Below are 11,971 nucleotides of genomic sequence, written 5' to 3' on the forward strand. Positions count from 1 at the left end.
TCATCAGTGTGCAGATAATTTTTCATATTGAGGTTGGTTCACTTTAGCCTATTTTATACTTTTTCTGATTCATTTGAAATGTGTTGAATGGGATTTAAAGGTGGGGTATGTAATTCACTTCGGCTCGAGACTTTTTGTTATGTTCCATGGAATGCTCTTAACATCCCGATAGCAATGAATATCTTAAGAACTTTGACAAAAAATCCATAAACAAATGTAATCTGTGGAAGCCGTAGCGCTGTAAAAAGCACGACCAATCATCTGAGCCGGCCCGGCTAAAGTAACTGGATGGCCTACCTGCCTGTCAGCCTTCCATCTGTGCACAAACTTATCTCGTGCCCTCATTGGTCATGTGCTCGTTCGTGTGTGTTGGAGGAGGGGCTCTGTGAGGAAGTCTGAAGGAAGTGGCAGATTTTTTCCGGCTGTGTATTTTCAAATTCTAGTGCACTCGAGCTGGTTTCTCCGAAATTACCTACCCCACCTTTAAGACTAAATACTCTTGATCTGCAAAGTAATTGGTAACGAGTATACGTGTCACAGTATAAAGTAATACATTGGAAAAAGTCAGTAAAACACGAGTACCTGAAAATATTATTCAAATAATGTCCTTGATTAAAGAGTTACTTTCAACTACTAAAATAAACCATATGGCACTCACATCTTGGGCAGATTGAACCAAAAAGTAAATAAAATACAGAAGCAAAGTTAAATGCTCAATTCTAATTTGAGATACCAGCAACAACACTGCAAGCTTTTTGTGCTTTCACCTTCACTGTGTCCTTGTCCTTCACCTGTGCTGAGTCATCATGGCCCCTCACACCCTCTCACCTGGAGACAGCCGCCAGCCGCTCCTCCGTCCAGGCAGGCCCGGACTCGCCTCTACAATCATTATCCTGATAGTCTTACACCGGACACAAAGCTCCCTCCTCACAGCCTCACAGCACCACTGACCCATCGCTAACTAACTGAGAAAAGAACAAAACGAAGAAGGGGAACCGGACCGTTTAATTGAGAACAAAAAGTGCGCAACGTGGGAGAGCCACATTCCTCTGATTACTGAGGACTGGGTACAATACTGGAAATGTGACGGGGGTCATTCGCTTTTCCCTCTTTTAAGTGGGATCATCTTGTGTTGAGATTTTAACAAGGGACTATTAAAGAAAGTTATCAATGCAAAGTGATGCGTCTTTTAAGTCTTTTTGGGTCTTCAACTACAAAAAGCATTTAAAAATAGTGTACATGAAATTCAATGAAAGGCCCCTTTGGACATTATTTAGAAATGCAACTCGCATACACACCAGAAAGACTCTCATACACAAAGATTAAACCAAAACACGCTCATACACATGAAATACACACACACACACACACACACACACACACACACACACACACACACACACACACACACACGGGGGAAATGTTGGCGGATAAACATGTGCATTGCTCTCATATAATTCACCTGACATTTGAATGGGAACACAACAGCTGTGAAACTCACATGTTCTATCATCTCATCTTCTACCTTATTTTTGGTCATTTACTTTTGACATTCTCTTCTCTTCTCTTTCCCCAAAGTGTGCCGTGCGAATATCAGATAACAATTCAAAGAAAACCAATCCACTGAGACGTAACCCACACAAAGGGGAAGAGGGGGTCGTGTGCGTGGAGTGAGAGAGAGAAAGAGAGAATTACCAACCATCAGAGAGAGAGAGATCCTGAGAGGGCATTCAGGGAAGGAGCATTGTTAGAGTGAGCACTAATGAGGTGTGTGCGTGTGTACAGTAGGTGCACCTGTATGTGTGTGTGTGTGTGTGTGTGTGTGTGTGTGTGTGTGTGTGTGTGTGTGTGTGTGTGTGTGTGTGTGTGTGTGTGTGTGTGATTAGTGACTGGGAGCCAATGAGTGGAGGATAAGAGCGGGTCTTCAGGACGGCTGGAGGACACATGGCAAGGAAGAGGAGTTTTGTCCTCTGGAGATGACAGGGAAGTGTGTGTGTGTGTGTGTGTGTGTGTGTGTGTGTGTGTGTGTGTGTGTGTGTGTGTGTGTGTGTGTGTGTGTGTGTGTGTGTGTGTGTGTGTGTGTGTGTAGGCAGGGGGGGCACTCAGGAAGTAAGTTAAAGAAAGAAATCTCCCTTGGCTTTATCCTCCTTGTTGATGCAAATCTCCAAAGAGTTGAGTGCAACCTGATGTCGGCGTTGCTTATGACAAACTACTTTATGTCAACGAAAGCTCACACTCAGTTAAAAGGTTTCTCAAGATTACAACCTTGTTTCCTTTGCCTAAGGATGAAGTCAAACACGGAATAACTACAACTGAAATCTACGTTTAAAAAGAAAATCTAAATTGTTTCCGTGTAGAGTGAGGGGATCAAAAAGTAAAAGGATAGTCTGTTAAAGCAAAACCTGCAAATCTTTAAAGTTGGACATTTTCATGATAACCCCCCACCATAATCTGCAGTTCAAAGAAAGTCATTCAAGTTATTTATCTTTAATGCCTTGACGTGGGCTTTATATATTAACAAGTTTATGTTTGCAGTTTTATTTCAGCTTCAGGGTATTTATTTGTACCTGTAGGTAGATTTTGTTTGAAGGTTTCCATTGTGACATTGAAAACAACCGAGACAACAGGCGAATTTGCAAAAAGTACTCATCACTTTTTAAAACCACTAGAACAAACATGAACGATTAACCTCATAAACCTTCAAATCTTATATGACAATTGAATACAACAATAAATGAATAGCAGTTGCTTCGACAGCTTCTGTGTAATTTGTCTCTTTGTTAGAAAAACTACAGACTGTATTTTCATATAACTTAACATGGGTTATTATTACATTACATGTTAGACACTTTTATCCAAAGCGACTAACATACTCAATACTGTGGGCAATCCCCACAGGAGCAATTTGGAGTGAAGTGTCTCAGGGACACAACGACATGCTGACTGCAGTGGGACTCAAACTTGCTATCCTCTGATTTGAATATCAGCGCATTACCCCACTGCGCCACACGCCTATTAGAAGCCACTATATTGAGTAGCATACATGAATTGTTCGATGAATACAGACATTATTCTTCACTTGTGCGATCGGTCTTGGCGGCGGAGTTCTGCGCTCTCCATGTGTCCTTCTTGTTAAGATGTTTTCAAACTGTATTTTTCTCTTTTACAAAAATAAAATGCTTCGAGGACGAAGACTGACTGTTTCGTTTGGATAAAGCTTCCCTGGTTAACTTCCTCACCTCTGATAAAGTGCAGCACAGCAGCTTTTATATTTGAACAATTCAGCCCAGTGTGCTCTGATTGGTTAGCTAAGCCGGCTCTGTTGTGATTGGTCAACCGCTTAGAGATGTCCCGCCCCTTAGTTTATCACGTAAAATGTGTTGGAGTGCTAGTACATAGACCTTACATACAATCATACATTTGTGAGGTAAAAAGAAAATACTGTATAATGCACATTAGGTGTGTGCCTGAATATGATGATTAAAATAGCCAATCTATGTCTAAATAACTTCTGTTTTTCCAGCCAGATTAGCCAGCATTTAAAGTCCCTTCCACCCTGCTTGTTGCAAGTGAAATTTATTTATTTATTTGATGGTATTTTCATTGGTGATCCACATCATGTTACTATGTTTTTGGAGTCTAAAAAAATCTGAAATAAGAATCTGCAAAATATGAACAATAACTACAATAATGTGGAGAATTAAGGGTTAACTTTTGTGCTTGATTTAAAAAGGATTATGTCATTTGACTTAAACACTTCAATGACCCACACACACACACACACACACACACACACACACACACACACACACACACACACACACACACACACACACACACACACACACACACACACACACACACACACCAGGTGGTGTATGGGACCATGTGGGCCTATAACATTACTCTCCATCAGCTCTGTTATAGGTGGATCAGACAGGTGCTTGCTAGGCCTGCCTGCCTGCCTGCCTCCCCCCTCCCTCCCTCTCCCTCTCCTCCCCTCTCACACACACACACCCCTCCCCCCTTTGGTCCTTCACCTGATGTCCTGGGTGCTGAGTCTGAGGAGTGTGTGTGTGTGTGTGTGTGTGTGTGTGTGTGTGTGTGTGTGTGTGTGTGTGTGTGTGTGTGTGTGTGTGTGTTAGTCTTACAGGCACAATGAAGAGAGAGGGTCTGTCAGTGGCCACCTGTTGTCCAGCTGTCAGGGTCCCGTTTCAGGGTCGCCTTTCCATGCAGAGACGACAGCAGCTACATCCAGCCACCTATCTATCCATCTATCTATCTATCCATCTATCTTATTAAAATACAGGATATTTGTTCCTGATTTTTCGCATTGAAATCCCCACAAACGCCAAAATGAAACAAATAGTTGTGGTACCTGCCTTCAATCAAAAATGTTTCATTTACACTGTCTCACAATTATGGATTTGTTGTTGTTTTAAATTAATTGTTGTGCACCACAATCAAGGCTTGACCTCCACATAGAAAGACTCTACCAACCTGCAGCGTAACAACATATGACATACACATACATTTAGAGGATATAATTAACAGACAGGAGTATACATTTTTACAAGTTTATTAATTGTCAGATCTAAATGAAAGGTCATTAATCATGTTTTTTGTTCTAAATCCCAACATTTGTTCCTATCTATTGTCAAAGATATGAACTTGATTTTTTATAATCTTTTTTTTTTTTTTATAATTCTTATCAGTCTTATTTAAACTCTTACCTATCTTGTTTTGCAGTCTTACTGCTCTGACACCTGAGTTTCACGATGTGGATTAATAAACGTTTATCTTATCTTTTACTATAATAAACGTATTGAACTTTAAATGAGAAGCGGGCTATCCCAAATATTCCCAAATCAAAACAGCTAGAGATTTTTTCAAAAAGGCTGACATTTTTTTTTAATGTTTTGAATACGGTGTTGTTAGCGGGCTCATAAACATGGGTATGAATTTTGAAATTGAAATGCCATTTATGTGCACTTATTATTCCCGTTTGGTCTATATACACATCTTAAGTATATGCCCTCCCTCCTTCAACCTGTGAAACCTGAGTTAATTTCCTTCGAAAAACATGCATCTATTAAAAGACGTGATGATGAGGAGAAAGTGTGTGTGTGTGTGTGGGGGTTCTGTTGGGTACGTAAGTGTGTCTCGTTTGATGCTTATCAATAGCTCATAGATACCATCCTCTTCATGTCACATTACCATCTCTATAGGAGCCGTGATGAAGAGTCGGGGGTTGTGGAGAGTTGTTGGAAAATCCAAATGATGAATGAGTGATGAAAATTGGGAGGCATGACATGGACAGGAGGAGGAGAACGTGACAGGATGGACTTAGATTGGAGAAGAGACAAGTGTGTGTGGGGGGAGGATAGGTGGAAGGTGGGAGGAGAGATAATTTCCTTTGAGAAGTCGGCAAGGGGTGGGGGAGGCACTGAGTAGGGGGAAGGGTCTCTAATGGCTTTGGGTGCTGCTTGTTTTTACGACCAAGCACCCACGAGATGACAGAATAAGAAGTGGCGAAATGATTTGTCACAATCTGCATGTTGGCGGGGTCATTAATTTGTCACTATTAGCTGCTCCACCAGGTTTTATTGTGACAAAAAGAGGAGGGGGACCGAGGGTATTAGATCACATAGTAGTATGTGTGATTCATGACATATAAAGTCGATTTTGGTTAAAACTACCATATTCAATATTTCTATTATAACAATATATTCTCTCCAAACCACTTGCTTACATGCATGTGTTTTGCACAATACAAAAGGAGCAGAAACAGCAAAATTGAAATAGATCTTGCAAAAACATTTTTACCCTAGTCTCAGGTTAAAAACTTGAGGTATTGATTAAGCTAAATGAAAGAAAGTGTGATGGAAACAGATTTACCAAATAAATGTCACTGTGTCGATCTGTTTAATGCATAATGTTTCTTGTAAACTTTAAATAGACGGGGAAAGCTGGGCCGTACGCTAAATATTAAGCTACATCCAGTAGGCTAGCTAACCTGTTAACCTAGCTTATAGAAATAGCCAGCTTTGTCCAATATTTACAAAATCTACCCAACTTCTTACATCTATAAACTAACTTAGTAACATGTTAAGCATTTTTATTTAATTTGTACATAAGCAGAAACGTAAAAACACAAAGTCTTTGTTGCCTATTCTATGCTAAATATGAAGCTACAGCCAGTAGGCTAGCATGTTAGCCTAGTTTAGTATAAAGATTAGAATAAGAGGAAACAGTTGGCTTTGTTCACTTTACAAAATCATCCCACTTTCTCACATCTATAAACTATTGACATAGTTTGTCATATGTGTTTAATTTGTACATATGCCTTCGCAGAAATGTAAAAAAAGTATTTGTTCTAAGCTTAGCTAATGTCTGCTAGTGCTAGCTAAAATCATACACTACAGACAAAAGAGCTGCAATCCTCTCATTGAACTCTCACAAAGAAAGTGCTTTTCACAAAATGTCAAACTACCTCTGGTAAAAGGCCACTTGTTTCTCTTTTTGATTTGTAAAATGTCAACAATACAGTCTTTAGGACACACACGAATGATAAGGCTTCATAAAAAAGGTCATCACAAAAGTTGAACAGAAATCCCCTCTGCCCTCAAATAACCAGATGACCAAAATGTCAAATGGTTTGACAATCAATAACTCAGGCTAGCCATTGCAAAGGTCTCTATCATCCTCTGTCTATCTGTATGTGTGTGTGGAGAAAGAAAAGTAAACACTGCATCCTTGTAAAAACGTTTTATTTCCTAAATGTATTTACATTTAAACATTTCTAGAGTGTGACCTCAAGTATTGCCTTTTTATTACGTTTTAAATGAATAATATTACGTGCACATACTGTTGTGTTTTGTATGCAGATCAGTGCCGTCTGTGTTTGTGGTCTCAGAGCTCCTCTCCAACATGAGTACACACTTTAGACCCAATTACAGACAAGCCTTAATGAATGCTAGAGCCACTGATAGAGAAATACGGGGAGAACGAGCAGGTCGCACAGGGAGCACCAACAAGAGTCCTGCACGATAATAAACTTACTGCTTGAATTAATGACATCCAAATCCCAAAGAACAACAAAGCAATTTATGATTAGTAGCTACCTTAAGCAGAATCATGATGTACCCTGATACCAGGTTCAATCTGTGAGTGATTGGTGATGGGATGCCATCTAGTGGCCAACCGCTAAACACTGAGATTACAACAATCTCAGTAAAAATGTCACCAAGTCCAATGAAAGAAAACAATACCCCAGCTGTAAGTCCTTTTCACAGCAGCTGTTTTTAAATTACATATTAAACAAAGGTGTTGATAGATAGATAAAATAAATGGAACAGGGCCTAACTAATGTTATAAATTACAGCTGTATTTACCTTACAATGTCATATCAAAATAGCTGCTGTAGAAATGTCCAATTATCATCACTAACAACCTGATGAATAAAACCACACCAATGTACCAAACAGTGTGTGGATAAGGCCATTTTCAGCAAGAAGGGTTAAGAATTGTTTCAGAGTAATATTATGGTAGTGTTTATAGAAAACATGGCTATAGTTTGAAGGTAGTGAGCACCAAAGTATGCCAGAAAAAGTGTTAGTATGTTCAAATGCATTGTATATCAAAACAGAATGACAACAATACCAGGATGCAGGGGCGTTTCCTGGACCTGGTAACATTAGGGGCTTAGCCCACAGTGGCAGATTTTCTTTTGGGGGTGCTGTGGGGTATCTTGACGTTTCATAGAGGGTGCTCAAACATGTCGGGTTTCCCATTAATGTACCGGTCGCTACAGTGGAATTTTCGACTGCAACATTCCCCACACGCACATACACAGTGTACCCACGACTGTTACAATGAAGGCTCGATAATCAGCTCACGGCATATAGGTGTAAGCAGGGGTAAAGTGCTATGTTTTACAAGTGGGGGGTGGACCTAACATCCTCAGGGAGGAGAAATCGGCGGAGCTGCAGCTGAGAAAAGATTGATTGTGTGTGTGTGAGGAAGTCCGCGGATTGGTCCATTTGGACCAATCCACGTACTTAACCTAACGGCTCCGCGGACGTAACGTAACGGCTCCACGGACGTAACGTAACGGCTCCACGGATTGGTCCATTTGGACCAATGGGTCCATTTGGGTATGGGCACGTCACTGTACCCAGGAAGACAACAATGGAAAAAGAGAAATCTCCAACGAGGCGTTCTGGGGCAGCATAGACAGGTATTTTCTTTGTTAGAGTTTTACTCGCTACAGGGTGTACTTTGAGGGTTTGTGACTCTGCAGACCGTTTACATGCATAAAAACCTTCATAACACACAAGGGGACGGGTAATAACCAGAAAAGCAGGACATGGGACCTTTAACTGTGGCAACAGCCAGCATCTATTCACACATTTACGGCACTGTCGTTTAATTTGTATATGTAAACAGGAAATGTCAGAAGACTGTAAATAGCATTGTTAGCTATAGACACCCAGATGGGAAATAGCATTGTTAGCTACGGACACCCGACCCGGGTGTAAATAGCATTGTTAGCTACGGACATCCGGGTGTAAATAGCATCTGCCTATAATATATTAAAACATTAGGCTTTATAAATATTTGATGGCGCCTTTGTTTTTGTTTTATGGAGTGTAGACATGTTTTGACTAGAGAAGGTACTAAGAAGTGCCTTTATACATGTACTGTAGGGGAATTACAATTTGACGCAGCAGCACAAGGGAATGAAGTTATCAAAGAAACATTTCCATAAATACCTATTCATCCAACACAGTATCTAATGTGTAGCCCGGGTGCAAATAGCATTGTTAGCTACAGACACCCAGGTGTAAATAGCATTGTTAGCTACGGACACCCGGGTGTAAATAGCATTGTTAGCTACAGACACCCAGGTGTAAATAGCATTGTTAGCTACGGACACCCGGGTGTAAATAGCATTGTCAGTGGCTTGAGCAGAGAAGTTTAGCTCTCTGGACATCTGCAGGCAATATAATGTTTAAAAAAAGAAGCTGAACTCTGTGATTATTGTCAGGCAGCCTTAACACCACCACTTTGACTAAAAACACAATATCACCTCAGCAACAGCTACTCTTACCGAGCAGATTGACATATAGGTGTGTTCCTTACAGATATGTGTTTTTCAGTATTATCACGCAAACATAATTTCCATCACAGAAGTTGAAGTGTGACAGCTGTTATAGAGGCAGTGGCCGTTCTGTAGAAAGACTCTATAAAGCAACTGGTGACTGCTTTATTGGAGATTATGTTTCTCTTTACCTCTACAGATGTTTGATTGAAGCTAGTATAAGGACAAGGCGCAAGTGATGCCGAGGTTGTGGGTTCAAGCCTCACCTGGAGCATAGAAGATCAGCTTACTGAACATATCCTTTGTAGGCAGGTAACATATACATTTAAAAAGAAGAGATGAACTCTGTGCTTTGTTGTGTTTATTGTCAGGTAGCTAAAACACCACCATATTGAATAAAAACACACATTCAGCTCAGTAGGAGCCATCCACAACGAGCAGATTAACATACAGGGTGATTTTTACAGATTAAACACTTGGCGAATATTAAAATAAAAATGCATTTGTGATTGAAGTGCTTTAAAGGCTGTGGCGGAAACTTTTCAGGGTGGTACAAAAATAACAAAAAAGTTGAAATTCAGCCATCAATAATTTGTGAAAACATTTTTTAAATGACTTTGTCAGATTGTGTGACGCAGTTTCCGGAAAGGTCAAGAAAGAGGACCCAAAACATCTGAAACTGTTGCCACAAAGTGATTCATGGCACAAAGATGTGTATGTGTGTGGGGTTTTGTGTCAATAAGGCACATTTTGTAAACTCATTTCTTGGCATGTTTAACTCTGAGGAGATCCAGTAAATGGACAATTGTTTGGACATCAGTAAACAAAAGTACAAAAGAAAAGTCCCTTGCTTATTCACTTCAGTGTCTCTGGTTGCACGGCTCCTTTTGGCCACTAGGCGGTGCTGTTCAGTCAATTTTTAACACAAAATAAGGTACATATTTTGGCAGGAAACAACTCCTCCAGTGTGACAGTCATTGATTAGCCCAGCTAGAGATCAATCACACAGAAATCCATTGAAAGTTTGTCTCCCATGTGTGTGAATACCTTTAATTAAATACCTGAAGGCTTTCATGCGCAGCCTTTACTCATAATGGGGCTGTTGTACCTTTCGAAACAAACACATCCACATTAAATCCTGGTTATTATTCCAGGAAATTAGCTCCACATCGAACGTCATCAACATCCAGTCCAGCGTCCGTACAGATGACATTTATTCTTCTAGCGTCTTTGCTTTTATTTTCCCGGGCTGATGTTCATAGCAGGTGTGCGTTCAGGTCGTACTTCTCGCAGAACTTGTCGGTGATGGGGATGCAGGTGAGGTACTCGCACCAGTCACACTTCACCGGGTAAACGTAGAAGAGGACGGCCAACGCTGCGAGCAGACCGAGGAAGACCAGCAGGAAGACGCAGATCTGCACCCGCTTCCTGTACATGTCCGACTGCCCAAAGCTGAAAAGGAGGGTGATGTGTTATTCATTGCACTTCATTATATTCAATTCTATTTAGCTTTCATCAAAAGCGAATTACAATAAGTTAGATGAAATATCAAGATGCAAGCTCAGAACAGCCAGAATCAGGCATTAGCTTCAAATAGGCCGAACCATTCGAAGTGCTGTCATTTTTAAAAAACATTTTGTAAGTTTTAATTTAATGGCCAAGATGTAGGTGAAAGATTGCTGGACTTGAAGTTGTCCTAGAAATCAATGGGGAGCTAGTTCCACCATTTGGGAGCGAAGAACGAGAGGAACAGCAGCTTTAGGGGCCGTTGTGGTCTCATTTAAACCCACATATTGTGTTCCCAGTATTGTTGATTTACAGTTCAACAGGATGTATTTTGGCTGAGTCAGAATAAATAGTGGGGTGCAAAGCCCCAGTGGCCTAATGGATAAGGCACTGGCCTCCTAAGCCAGGGATTGTGGGTTCGAGTCCCATCTGGGGTGATCTGCATATTTCTTTGGATGAAAGAAAACTGTAGAATAAACATGAGAGAATAAACAGAGCCATGGTGTTGTCTAGGAGTCAAAACCTCCCCCTCTACTACCAAAACTTGGGACCATCAAGACACATCAAATCCAAATTAGTGCATTATTTTATTTTAAAATTGAGTTTTCAGAACTCTCCATAAAAAAGGTGTTGACTTTCTACAGAACAAGCCAAAGAGACTGACAAGAATATCAACACTATTTACAAACTACAGCTGAGCTTAAATGAAGGACTAGAGGCAGAGAGAAATAAAAATAAGATCCAGAGATGCTGGTATTTATTTTCTTTGGACAGTCAGTGCCATGTTTCAGCCTAAATGAACATCTTGAGTCTCAAGCTCTTTCAGAAAGACTAAAAAAATACTATATACATTTGCAATAGACATAATGGTGCAAATAAGTAAGCTTTAATATAAAAATGTGTAAAATTCGATACTGTTTAGTAAAAAACTGTCTAACTCTTCGGAAAAGAAAGCAGATAAGCAAAACACACACACACACACACACACACACACACACACACACACACACACACACACATGCCTTCCTTCTCTTACCTGATATATGGCAGGAAGGCGAAGGAGAGGCTCTCCTTCGCCTTCCTGCCATATATCAGGTAAGAGAAGGAAGGCATGTGTGTGTGTGTGTGTGTGTGTGTGTGTGTGTGTGTGTGTGTGTGTGTGTGTNATCGACAACTTTGCCCACATCTGCGGATTCGTGTCGGGATTTTTCCTCTCCTTCGCCTTCCTGCCATATATCAGGTAAGAGAAGGAAGGCATGTGTGTGTGTGCGTGCGTGCGTGCGTGTGTGTGTGTGTTTTGCTTATCTGCCTTCTTTTCCGAAGAGTTAGACAGTTTTGTACTAAACAGTATCGAATTTTACA

General features: G+C 40.6%; 1 long non-coding RNA gene and 1 other non-coding gene across 2 annotated transcripts; one reads left to right on the forward strand and one right to left on the reverse strand.

Annotated features, from left to right (window-relative positions):
* Nucleotides 1-9,449: 9,449 nt before the first annotated feature.
* LOC104954660 (uncharacterized) lies at nt 9,450-11,675 on the reverse strand. The gene is made up of 2 exons (XR_799359.1): nt 11,646-11,675; nt 9,450-10,555 (listed from the first exon to the last, which is right to left on the reverse strand). It is a non-coding gene; the product is annotated as an uncharacterized lncRNA (long non-coding RNA).
* On the forward strand, nt 10,974-11,046 carry trnar-ccu (transfer RNA arginine (anticodon CCU)). Its single transcript has one exon. It is a non-coding gene; the product is annotated as a tRNA-Arg (tRNA).
* Nucleotides 11,676-11,971: the final 296 nt, after the last annotated feature.

Source organism: Notothenia coriiceps, unplaced genomic scaffold (genome assembly GCF_000735185.1).
Source record: "Notothenia coriiceps isolate Sejong01 unplaced genomic scaffold, NC01 NC01_scaffold00023587, whole genome shotgun sequence".
Classification (NCBI taxonomy): Eukaryota; Metazoa; Chordata; class Actinopteri; order Perciformes; family Nototheniidae; genus Notothenia; species Notothenia coriiceps.